General features: G+C 37.2%; 1 long non-coding RNA gene across 1 annotated transcript; it reads right to left on the reverse strand.

Moving 5' to 3' along the window:
* Positions 1-5,067: 5,067 nt before the first annotated feature.
* Positions 5,068-9,906, reverse strand: LOC149081380 (uncharacterized). Its single transcript, XR_016193448.1, has 3 exons — positions 9,778-9,906; positions 7,121-7,262; positions 5,068-6,221 (listed from the first exon to the last, which is right to left on the reverse strand). It is a non-coding gene; the product is annotated as an uncharacterized LOC149081380 (long non-coding RNA).
* Positions 9,907-11,379: the final 1,473 nt, after the last annotated feature.

Raw genomic sequence — 11,379 nt, forward strand, 5'->3', positions numbered from 1 at the left:
GGCCAATTAAGTACTCCGGAATTGTGTCGCGAGTTACTCAAGGGATGTGCAAATATGTCGTGGGTCACTGAGTGAACTGGAAAAATGTGCCGCTTAGTTCACTTTTACAAAATTTGGTCCGAATTAAGATTAAATCAGAACTCCAAGGACCAGATTTGGCCCCCGGGATACGGGTTGAGCATGTATGGCTTATTGATTCAATGATTATTGATTCGGGATTCATAGTATCTTGATACTTATTGAAATAAAAACTGCGCTAATTTTACCGGAAATATTAACTCTAAAATGTGTTGATTATTGCGTGCAACTTTTTCAATGGCGCTCATTTTTTTCATTTTCTCAAATACAGTAAGTATTTGTTGAACGTATATTTTTGTGCATTTTCGATTATATGAGATTGTAGTCTTGATATTGCATTTCATGGTAAATATCGATTTTCGTAAGGAATAAACATTTTTAGAGTAATGTATAACAATGTCATAATATTTCTACCTTCAGCCTGTGAGTATAAGTGACTTCCATATGAACAATGATTTCTCTGATTACAAATGCATTATACAGCCACTCCCCGACTTACGAACGTTCGCGTTACGGTCATACATTTGGTGCTTTTGGCGATCTCTTATAACGATCTTGGCGATAGTTGCTTTCGATCAGACTCGCACCGTATCTCACTTGTGGCGTTTATTAGCAGAATTAACGGTAGTTTCGTTTTTAACGGAATTGATTGCCTTATTTCTGACTTTCATCTTGGAGCGATCTCGTCTTACGAACGATCCGACTTATGCACGACGTTCTGGACATGAAAGTATCATATTTGTAATGTGATGAGTGGCTGTACATGTGTAAAGCGGGAAGTTACCCGTCTGTCATTGTATGTATTCCGGTCACGTGATATGCATAATTTTTGTCGATAACACGTGGATCATGGTTGGTGCCTCAACTTATTCGCATCCGTATACATACGTGATACGGGACAGATATCGAATTCCCGATTTTGGTGTCGCAAATGGGTTAATTTTCGTATAACTATACATTATTCTAAGATGATGGAAATATCTACTAGACCATAGGTCTCCAACTGCGTTCCGCGGAGCCCAAGTGTTCCGGGAGAGCTGTTATGGAGTTCCACGGTAACAAAAGCTCCACGGCCAAGGAGTTTTGGCCCCCGCTTATTGCGTGAGGACCTATTGAAGACGTGGCAATGTAGTGGAAATTCCAATGCTGCCAAAGACGCCTACAGTCCAACGACGGGTCCGGTCCTATGAACTTCCACCGCCTGATAGGTCTTGTCAGGTTCTTGGAGAAGAATTTGCATCAAATGAGCGACAAAGCCAGAGGAGTACGCAAACCAAGAAGGGACACCGACCCGACCTATGTGCCATCAAGGCAATGTAGCAGTCAGGTGAGGGAGTGCGACTTGCGGCCAAGACTGAGAGGAGTTATTGACACCACATACCCGTCCACGCGAGAGTGCAGCAGCCAGGCGAGGACATATAACTTGCGGCCTAGACGACGGGGAACCTATGACTACTGAAGACCCGATACCGACAATCGAACTGATACGTGGAAGCTCGGCACTATAAACACATGGATGACAGTGATTAGCTGATTAACTGCGATGCGAAATTTTGTTCCAAGACCATCGACAATTATTTCATTAATTGACTATTGCTAAGTATATTCTTTATGGGATGGACTATACGCACTACGCCATCATCTGATAATCCTGTTTATAATTTTGATTGCCCATTGGCGTTTGTTGTAAGATTTTCATTATCTGTTATATGATATCATATTGACGATCGTTTTATTGCTGCTTTCGTCTGAGACAACAATGTTTTGTTAATAATAAAACTTTCCGGATGCGCCCATCCTTCGGGAATGCTTCGATATCTCTCTGAGACGGGAGGCGTGGTGTGTCCGGTCGTCAAAGGGTAGCAGAAGCTGTAAAATGTTTCATTGGATTGCAATAAAAATATCTATTTTGAAGATTAAAATTGTATTGAAAATAATGCATCTCTCTTTTCATTGATTTCATCTCAGGAGGGAGTAAGTGTAATGTTTTGTGTTTTTCCTGATTTATTGTTTTTATGAGATATCTTAAATTAAAATCATCATCATCAGGACCGCTTCAGCTGCAAAGTGAGGCCGGCCGTCCACTGGAAGCTGCTACGGGTGAAAACAAGTCACGTGCATGCGCAAGACTACTATAGCGGTTTTGTGCATACACGGGACTTGTTTTCGCTCGTAGTAGCTTCCAGTGGACGAGACCGGTCTTAGAGCTTAACATCACTCTTGTAAGTCGTTATTAACTCATATATATGTGAGCCATTCATTAATATCATTTATCGCTCCTCTCTCTTCAGATTGTAAGTATATCAAAGTATTTGAATGGAACTAGATACAAAATGAAACCCCGATTTGACGAACCCACTCGTTTAGACAAATTCTGGCGCTGTAACGAGTTTGGAAAAAAAAACCCTGTGCTATCGAATAATGGAAGATTCGTTCGCCTCAGAAAGTTTCCAGTGCTGAATTGGAGGTCACTGTATCGGGTTTCGACTGCATTCGAGAGAGATCTGATAACATCCTCATACATTTTATTTTTCTTTGAAAAAATTATGATGAATTTTCTAATGCAGAACATGTCATATCGAATGAATTCAAAGTACCCTTGTGCCATATTAGGGCAAGGGAGTGTTAGTCTGTCATACGTAGCATTTTACTAATTTTTTCTCTCTCCTCTAAATATGTAGGTTGTAAGTATATTTAACTGATACAAGTTTTTAAAGCGCATATGTACCGAGGGGAGGGGGAGGATAAAAATTTCAGCAATACTGCATTGACAGGCATCATCGTGTGTGACACGTGATTGAAGCACCAAAAAATCGACCACTGGAAAAACAATAAAACTGTGACGTATAAGAAATGCGTCGTTAAAACCGAAGTTAAGATTTTCAAGGTACTTGTTGACCCCTGATTTATATATTGTATACAGTCTCTGAAGTGAATGCCAGAAGTCCTTCCAAGCAAGCCTTCATTGCATTTTTAAGAATACGTGAAGCTTAGTAGTCATTCTTGAAGATACCAAAGTTTCTTACATATTTATAGGGATATACAAGCTTCCAGTACATATTTCCAGGGAGCAAGCCTCCTATGTTTTTCCAAGAACACTCAAGTGTCCTAGCCATTTCTAAGAATACCCACACTTCCTACATATTTCTAAGGATACGGAACCTTCCTTCATATTTTTAGAGGTATACAAGTTTTCAAAGCATATTGTAGCGCAGTGTTTCTTAACCTTGCTCACTAGCAAGCTTGCAAAGCATATTGTAGCAAGTAAGCTTACAAGGCACATCTTGTGAGCAAGCCTCCTATGTTTTTCTAAGAATACGCACGAGGTGTGCGTATTCATCTCCTAGCCTTTTCTAGAAAGCCTCAAGCCATTTGTAAGGGAGGGTATGAAAGCCTCCTAGCTACTAAGAATACACAAGCCGCCTATGTTTTTCTGAGAATATGCAAGTCTCTCAGGTTTTTATAAGAACACGCAAGTCTCTCAGGTATTTATAAGAATGCGCAAGCCTCCTAGCCCTTTATGAGGATTCGAAATCCTCCTACATATTTTATTTCTAGGGATACTCGAGATTTGTTCGTATTTCCAACGTACAAGTCTTTCAACACCAGAAGAAGAAATTAAAGCTTATGAGAGAAGCATGTTATATAATACCATCTCCAAATTAAAACAAGGCAAGGATGTTTAAAAAAAGGTTTTCGTGCATGGGCGAAACCGTAGAGCATTGTTTCCCAAAGTGGGTGATACAGCATCTTGGGGTGCGATGTAACGAGCCGGGTGGAGGTGAAAAGGTACTCTAGCAGCTACAGATACAGCATGGGATTCTATGGGTTGCCTTATTAAGGGGTTGAAGAGGGGATTTAGAAAATTCAACCTGAATCATGAAGTGCCCTTATCCACTTTCTTAGCATCGGGAAATATTTGATAGCTGATTCAATAAATGTGAATTTCCCATGAGGTAAAGGGTTTTTAAAAATATCTAAAACTCAAGAAAAAGTCGGAAATCATGACAAATAGTTCTTTCTGTCCATATATAAATATGCTAAATATAATTTTTTTTCATTTACAGCCTGTGAGTACGAATCCATGTTGATATTTCTATTGAATTCGAATATCATTAGTATCATATATTCAACGGATAGATCTGTTTTCAGTGTACTTAGTATCCAGTCGTGTGTTAAACGGATGGGACAACAGATTCCAGGTTACTGATATCATTGCAATCTTCCATTAATAAGGATGCAATTATTTCTTGCATTGGTTCTGAAACTAATTCCTTCATCAGTTGTAAATTCTTATTCATTCTGAGATAATTTTTGGCATTGTTTTTCAAACTGCTTAGTTGTTTCATCAGTAATAAATTCCTATTAATTCTGAAATTATTTCTGCTGTCAATTCTGAAAATATTCTTTCATCAACTTTGTTCTTATTTATTTTAACTATTTCTTTCATCAATTCTTATCAATTGTGAAAGAATTTCGGTTCAGAAACTAATTTTTTCATTTATTCTAAATTCTTATTCATTCTGAAATTGGTTTTTTTTTTGCAAAAATTCTGCAGTCATTTTTTGCATTGATTCTGAAATTATGTCTTCCATAAAATTCTCATGTAATTGTTAAACAATTCAAAACACAATTATAACAAACACATCTGAAATTATTTCTTGCCTTAATTCTGAATTTTCTTTCATTTCTGTATGTCTTTTTAGTTGTCGACTTATTGCCCCAAAAATTTATAGTTGGAGCTGAAGTGGACTTGGCTCCGAAATATTTGTTCTATCGTGTCGGGCACCTGAACTCGTAAAGACGACCCTGGTGATTTCGATGAAATAATTCTATTTTTGATGTGTGTTGTATTTTAACAAGCACACTGAAATTAAGTCATCAACAATTTCAAGTCTGAAATCCAATCATAAGTGTGTCCTGAATTACGATAACAATACTAATAATCGATAGTTATCGATACACGTGCATGCAAGCGAAAGTATACAAAATGGCTTGTTCATTAACAACAGCTTACGAGTTTCAGAATCATTTTATTCCAACTTTACATCTCGTTCCGTTTAGAATGTAAGTATTAATTTATTGTGTTTATTTGGAAACTGGATTCATTCTCAAAAAGAATATTCCCAAAGAGTCCCGCAGGGATACGGCATGGCAACCCTCTTTGCTGGTTAAATATATTCACGTATGCGTTCACGCGTCAACAAAATGTTGATACGTGATAAATGTTTTCGAGTCGAGCTGTTATTCTAAAAGATAGATGACAGAACCTACTGACATTTACACACAATCATGAGCGAGTAAGGACACTTGTCTGAAATTGATTGTCTGTGTCTGAAAAAGATGGCGCCGCCTACAACAACTAAACCTTAAACAAGCCTACTAGGGCTGGGAATATTTAAAAAGAAACCGGTCTCGAGCTATAATGGATTAATGATAAAGTGTACGTTTTATAAGAATGTTTTTGCTGTTCTATTAATAATACAAAAAAAAAAAAAGAAAAAATGTATAGCTGAGCCAGAGTTTGCAGACTCAGCGAAGAGACGAGACAGTCATTTCGATGCATGTCAAACGCGGGCCACATGCATAAAATACCGGTTTTTTTTTGTGGATCAAAAGGAAAAAATGTAACAAATGCTCTTCGTCTTTGGAAGGGTGGGACTTTCCAGAATTTTCTCTACGCGCCCTGCCAGTTCTCCACCAATCGCGCATCCGTGCGCTTAACCGAAACCGGCATGAGCTCCCGTTGCCAACAGAAGATTGTGCTGAAGACTTGCGCCATCTATCGTTTATAGACCGTAACAGTATATGGTTAGCCGATAACGACGACCCGACCATGTATTATCATATTGTTTTTATTTCAAAATAAAAATCTCCAAAGTTAATCCAGCCCCAACATAGGAACAAAGACTGATACAGTATATTCAATAGGTGATGTAGCCTGTGCCTGTTCTTGGTTGGTTTGGTATGACACCGTCAAATGAATAGGCATCCAAGATCAACCGCTCCAGAACCACGTACACGCATACTCTATGTTTGGCTCACAAATAATGCTGAATGAATGAACGCTAGAACACTGCCGCCGAACTCATCCCCTTGTCGAGATCTCTTCCAGCACAGCTTCTGGAACATTCACAAATATGCTGTAAAAATATTTGAATATATTATTGGTACAATCTAACAATTCAGTGAATCGTATTTACTTACGATCATAAAATGTCTTTGCACAGTTCGTAAGTTGTTTCCTTTAAAAACATTATTTTCTTCTTCACAATTTTTCAAATATGAATTCAATTTTTATCCTAGGTTAGGGGCTTTCGACGAATTCCACCTCTTCTTAGTGTAGACTTTTAATGGTCTCTTACATCTCTATGTTATTGAGAATGTTTGATGAAAAAATTCAAGAAATAACTATCAAAAATTTGATTTGATTCCATTTGTGTGTACGGTTTCTAAAACACACCAACACAGAGATAAGTCACGAAAAAAATGTAATTGGAAATATGTGTCTAAAGTTAAGGGTTGCGGAGATTAACAACTGTACAAAAGTACAGCTGGTAGTGGACATGTATTTTCTTGTCGACATGAAAGTCATAGTTGCTAATCAAATATCAAGTGAATGTGTTTTTTTCGTTCATTTTTAAATTTAGTTTGGTGGCGTTGGAGAAACTCTAGGAAATATGGTGAGTAAAATCTGGCTCGATCTGGCGACCATTGTCCTACTAAAATTAGCTTTTGACAGAGCTAAACATACTTGATCGAATTCTATACAATTATTATAAAAAAAAAAAAAAATTCAAGCATTCTTTAATTTGTATCACGTAAATTATCAATGTATATTGATTTATAATACAATAATCAATTTCTTCACAGGCCGGTAATATTGCGCAAGGGGTGAAGGATCTTGTAAGTATACAATACACATAAATTTTGATTCTTTTACTTATACTTAAAAAGAAAAATAACACCACAAAAATTACTAATTACTACAAAATTACTACAAAAAATACTGTTCAGTGAAAAATGTCATTGAAATAACTACCTAGTAACTGGTTAAGTTATCTATATCTATGATAACAACTGTCAGATGGCGAGCATTCGACCAACTTGTGAAAATATTCCGGTGCTCGCCAAACATCAGCAGCAACTCGTTGGAAGACGTTACATCCTCTTAAGCTGGTCGTCTATAGGAAGAATATTATGAGCTATTAGAAGTCACGCGTATGCGCAAGACTAATATCTACCCTTAAGTCATAATCGAGGCTACCATGACCTCGTACAATTAAAACCTGGCACACGAGATCCATGACCTCACCGTATTGTGAACCTTTCATCTGCTTGATCAGTGCCATAAGTACGGGAAAGCGCTAGGGGGTTTTCTTGTGCCTCGTGCACTGGTTCAGGAAGGGGCACTCCCCAGCGCGACCCAACCCGCAAGGGTAAAAGGCTTATATCCCTGGAGGGACAGAGCCTGGGCCGTGACTGGTTTGTCGGTCCAGGAAGGGAACTGAGTTTGCCCCTTTTCCGTTAAAAGGGACCCCGTCATTCAGCTGGGTTGTAATCTAAGCAAATGTCTGGCATCGATGGTGAGTGATATCTGAGTTAACTCTGACCACAACCCTTTAAGAATAAGTGTCTTTTGAATATTGCCCGATTACCTCCCTCATTCTTATCACGTGATCCTTGTATTCTCATAGTTTCTAAACGATACATAGTAAAAATGGCCTATCTTTTTTGAAACAGTGCCAATATTTTTCATATTTTTGTTTCCCCTTTTATGTTTTTCGTATAATCAGTCATTCTGTAATTAAACGTTGTTCGTGGCATCGCTGATGAAACCGGTTGACCAACGCAGGGCGTAAGTATACTGAAATCTATTCATTTTAGACACTTTCGTACATATTGTACATACGCAATAGACGATATTGTAATTTTTATAATACTATGTATCAGCATTTTTTACTTTGGAAATAATCTAATATTGGATACAATTCTAACCATCACTGCCCAGTTTCTGTTGTAAAAGGTCTGAATGGCCTTCTGATTTTGGATGGATGCAGTTCTTGCTTCGGCAGTACATGCACTGAAATTAGAAACGCTACAGAAAGTCTATTCAGATCAGAGTCTATCGTTTGATGTTCGTTCGAGACAACTGCTCAATAGCCTCCATGGTCTCTAGCGATTTGTTAACTCAAGCATGTCTGTCTATCTAGAGTATATAGTGGCAATTGTTCGGCTGGTACTCTGGTTCCAGAATACTGTTAACCCAAATTCATTAATTTTTCACAACAAAAAGAATCAGAAAGTTGCACTAAAAGCCTCACAAACCTACATTGAAAGCCTTACAAATAAAGAATCTGTATCTCAATTCGGTAGAAATGCACTTCGGTGTCTAATTTTTTGTATAGGGTGGTCCGGAATTTCACCGACAAACTGCTAGGTGATCGTAAACACACAAAAATAACTTTTAAAATGAATCCTTGGGTCGAAATACGAGTTCCGACCATCCGTCTATACAACTTTCAGGTTGTGACTCGATCCGAGTGCATTGGTAACTCGATGCTGCTATACTTTTTCATCGATTTATTGTACTGGCGGGTATTTTAGCCCACCTCTGCAGAAAGTCGCCAAAAGGGAATCAAAGATCTCGTATCCATCTGTTCCCGCGTCGAAAAAGAAAAAAAAATAATAATAATGGGAGAAAAATGCTTTTTCCTTTTCATATCAGGGTTTCCGTAGACCGATATTGCCACTTTCGCGCCAAGAATTTGGCTAAATACAGTCTTACCCCGTGCTATTTTAAATTCACCCCCTACAATATGTATCCCGAAGAAATATTCATTTTAAATTTCATTCTTTCCATCAGATGTATCTTGACGGATATTGAAACTTTTTTCTTTTTTCTTCATTGCAGAGAGGCGATGTTCGTGGAGTTTGGAACCAAGCTGTAAGTTTCCGTCGTTGACATTCCATAAAATACAGTCGAGCTTTTTCAAAAACAGAAATATAGAAAAAAATAAATAAATTTAGCATTTTTTTTTAGGCTCGTATGTTAATTTTCACTTGTTATATTCGTAAAGCATAAATAAATAAATAAATAATATATATATATATATATAAACTACACTATATATGCAAAGGGGATGATTACTCCATATCCCATGCTATGGAGTAATAGATTCAATTCGAGAGATCTCCCATAGCTGTCAGTTACTCGGAGGTCGGTAGATAAATGTTTGAAATACTAGTGCAAGACATGTATTATATAACAAACTAGAATTAGGTAGGATAGATTTAGAGATAGTATAGGATTATTGCGTACAGCAACAATGATATGAAACGATAGTTTTTCCTTTTCCTTGTTTTTTTTCTATTATCATTTTCGGTGTTTGGGGAGGGGAATCATTTATCAGTTCTCACCCAAACAAAAAAATAATAATAATATTCTTCTTGAATATAAGTAGCAATTTGTAGAAAGTTTAGTGATTTCTTCTATGTCAGGTTATATTAATGCGGATCAGGAAAATTTCAGATTTAAAGGGTTAAATCTGCTATATCTCAGTAGTTCTCAACGTACGTCCATACGCCCATCCTCTCATGCGGCCCTGGAATAATCTAAGGAGAAAACGGAGAATATGGTGACAAAAAAATGGAAACAAACAAAATATTTGATATATTCGTGTTTAATTAATTACTTACTTGCATTTGATTTAATTTTGTTTTCTATAGTTTGGAGCTGACGATAAATATCCTTCCGACACTACAAGCGGCAGCAAACAAGGTGGAGGTGGAGGACGTGGAGGTGGAGGTCGATCATCGAACTACGTCTATGATGTAAGAACAAGATTATTTTCTTTTTAATGAGATACAGTATCTGTTTCCACTAAAGTCAGTAGAAGTGATTGCAAGGGGAGTAATCCTTAAATATTTACTTTATTTCAATGAAGACCGTAAGTTTTTCCTTTTACCATAAAATATATATGGAGAGAACGAATTATAATTTGGAAATATTCCAAAATACAAAATGTGATTACAGAATCATTATTAGTGATTCCAGCAGAATCATAGCATGAGATTGCAGAATCATTAATAGTGATTCCAGCAGAATCATAGCATGAGATTGCAGAATCATTAATAGTGATTCCAGCAGAATCATAGCATGAGATTGCAGAATCATAGCATGAGATTGCAGAATCATTAATAGTGATTCTAGAATCATAGCATGAGATTGCAGAATCATTAATAGTGATTCTAGAATCATAGCATGAGATTGCAGAATCATTAATAGTGATTCTAGAATCATAGCATGAGATTGCAGAATCATTAATAGTGATTCTAGAATCATAGCATGAGATTGCAGAATCATAGCATGAGATTGCAGAATCATTATTAGCGATTCTAGAATCATTATTAGTAATTCTCGAATCACAGCATGAGATTGCAGAATAATGATATGCGATTCTAGAATCATATCATGTAATTTAAGAATCCTGTTATGGGATCTGAGAATCGCTCCCCCCTTCCCCGATATGTGATTCAAGTTTCATTATAAAGTGATTAAAGAATCGTAATATGTGTAATTCCAGAATCATAATATGAGTAATTCCAGAATCATAATATGAGTAATTCCAGAATCATAATATGAGTAATTCCAGAATCATAATATGAGTAATTCCAGAATCATAATATGAGTAATTCCAGAATCATAATATGAGTAATTCCAGAATCATAATATGAGATTACAGAGAATCTCATAACATGTTATTCATAAATCATTTGAAGCTATTTCAAAATATATAATTATATATGATACCAGAATAATTATACGAGTGCCTGAGTGGCGCAGTGGTAAGATGCGCGCGTCCCACTATGAAGGTTACCGTCAAGGTCCACGGGTTCGAATCCGGGCATAGAACGTCAGAAACAAGCCCCTTACCTACCGAGGCGGCCACCGATTAGATGGTACCTTTATTTCCCACTCCACTGGTTGGAAATTGCCATATGGCGATATATGACTGGAATTGGTGTGCGGTAAAGTAGAACAATTATACATGATTCCAGAATCATATTGTGGCTAACATGGGCCCCCCCCCCGGAACTTATTTCCTTCATCTGAAGCTATAAACCATGAGATCTCATTTTATCTACTAAACAGCCTATGTGCTTCTAACGAATTGCTGCATATAGAAATGCGCGGTGTATGTGTGGTGTACGAAACATGAAGTTGAGTTGTTTCTGAGGAATGCTGACATCATTCTTCCGGATTCGCAAGCACACAACTTGGCAGGTTATTGTGCCTGT

Source organism: Pholcus phalangioides, unplaced genomic scaffold (assembly GCF_987345545.1).
Source record: "Pholcus phalangioides strain wild (caught in Gottingen) unplaced genomic scaffold, Ppha-v1.0 ptg000010l_1, whole genome shotgun sequence".
Taxonomy (NCBI): Eukaryota; Metazoa; Arthropoda; class Arachnida; order Araneae; family Pholcidae; genus Pholcus; species Pholcus phalangioides.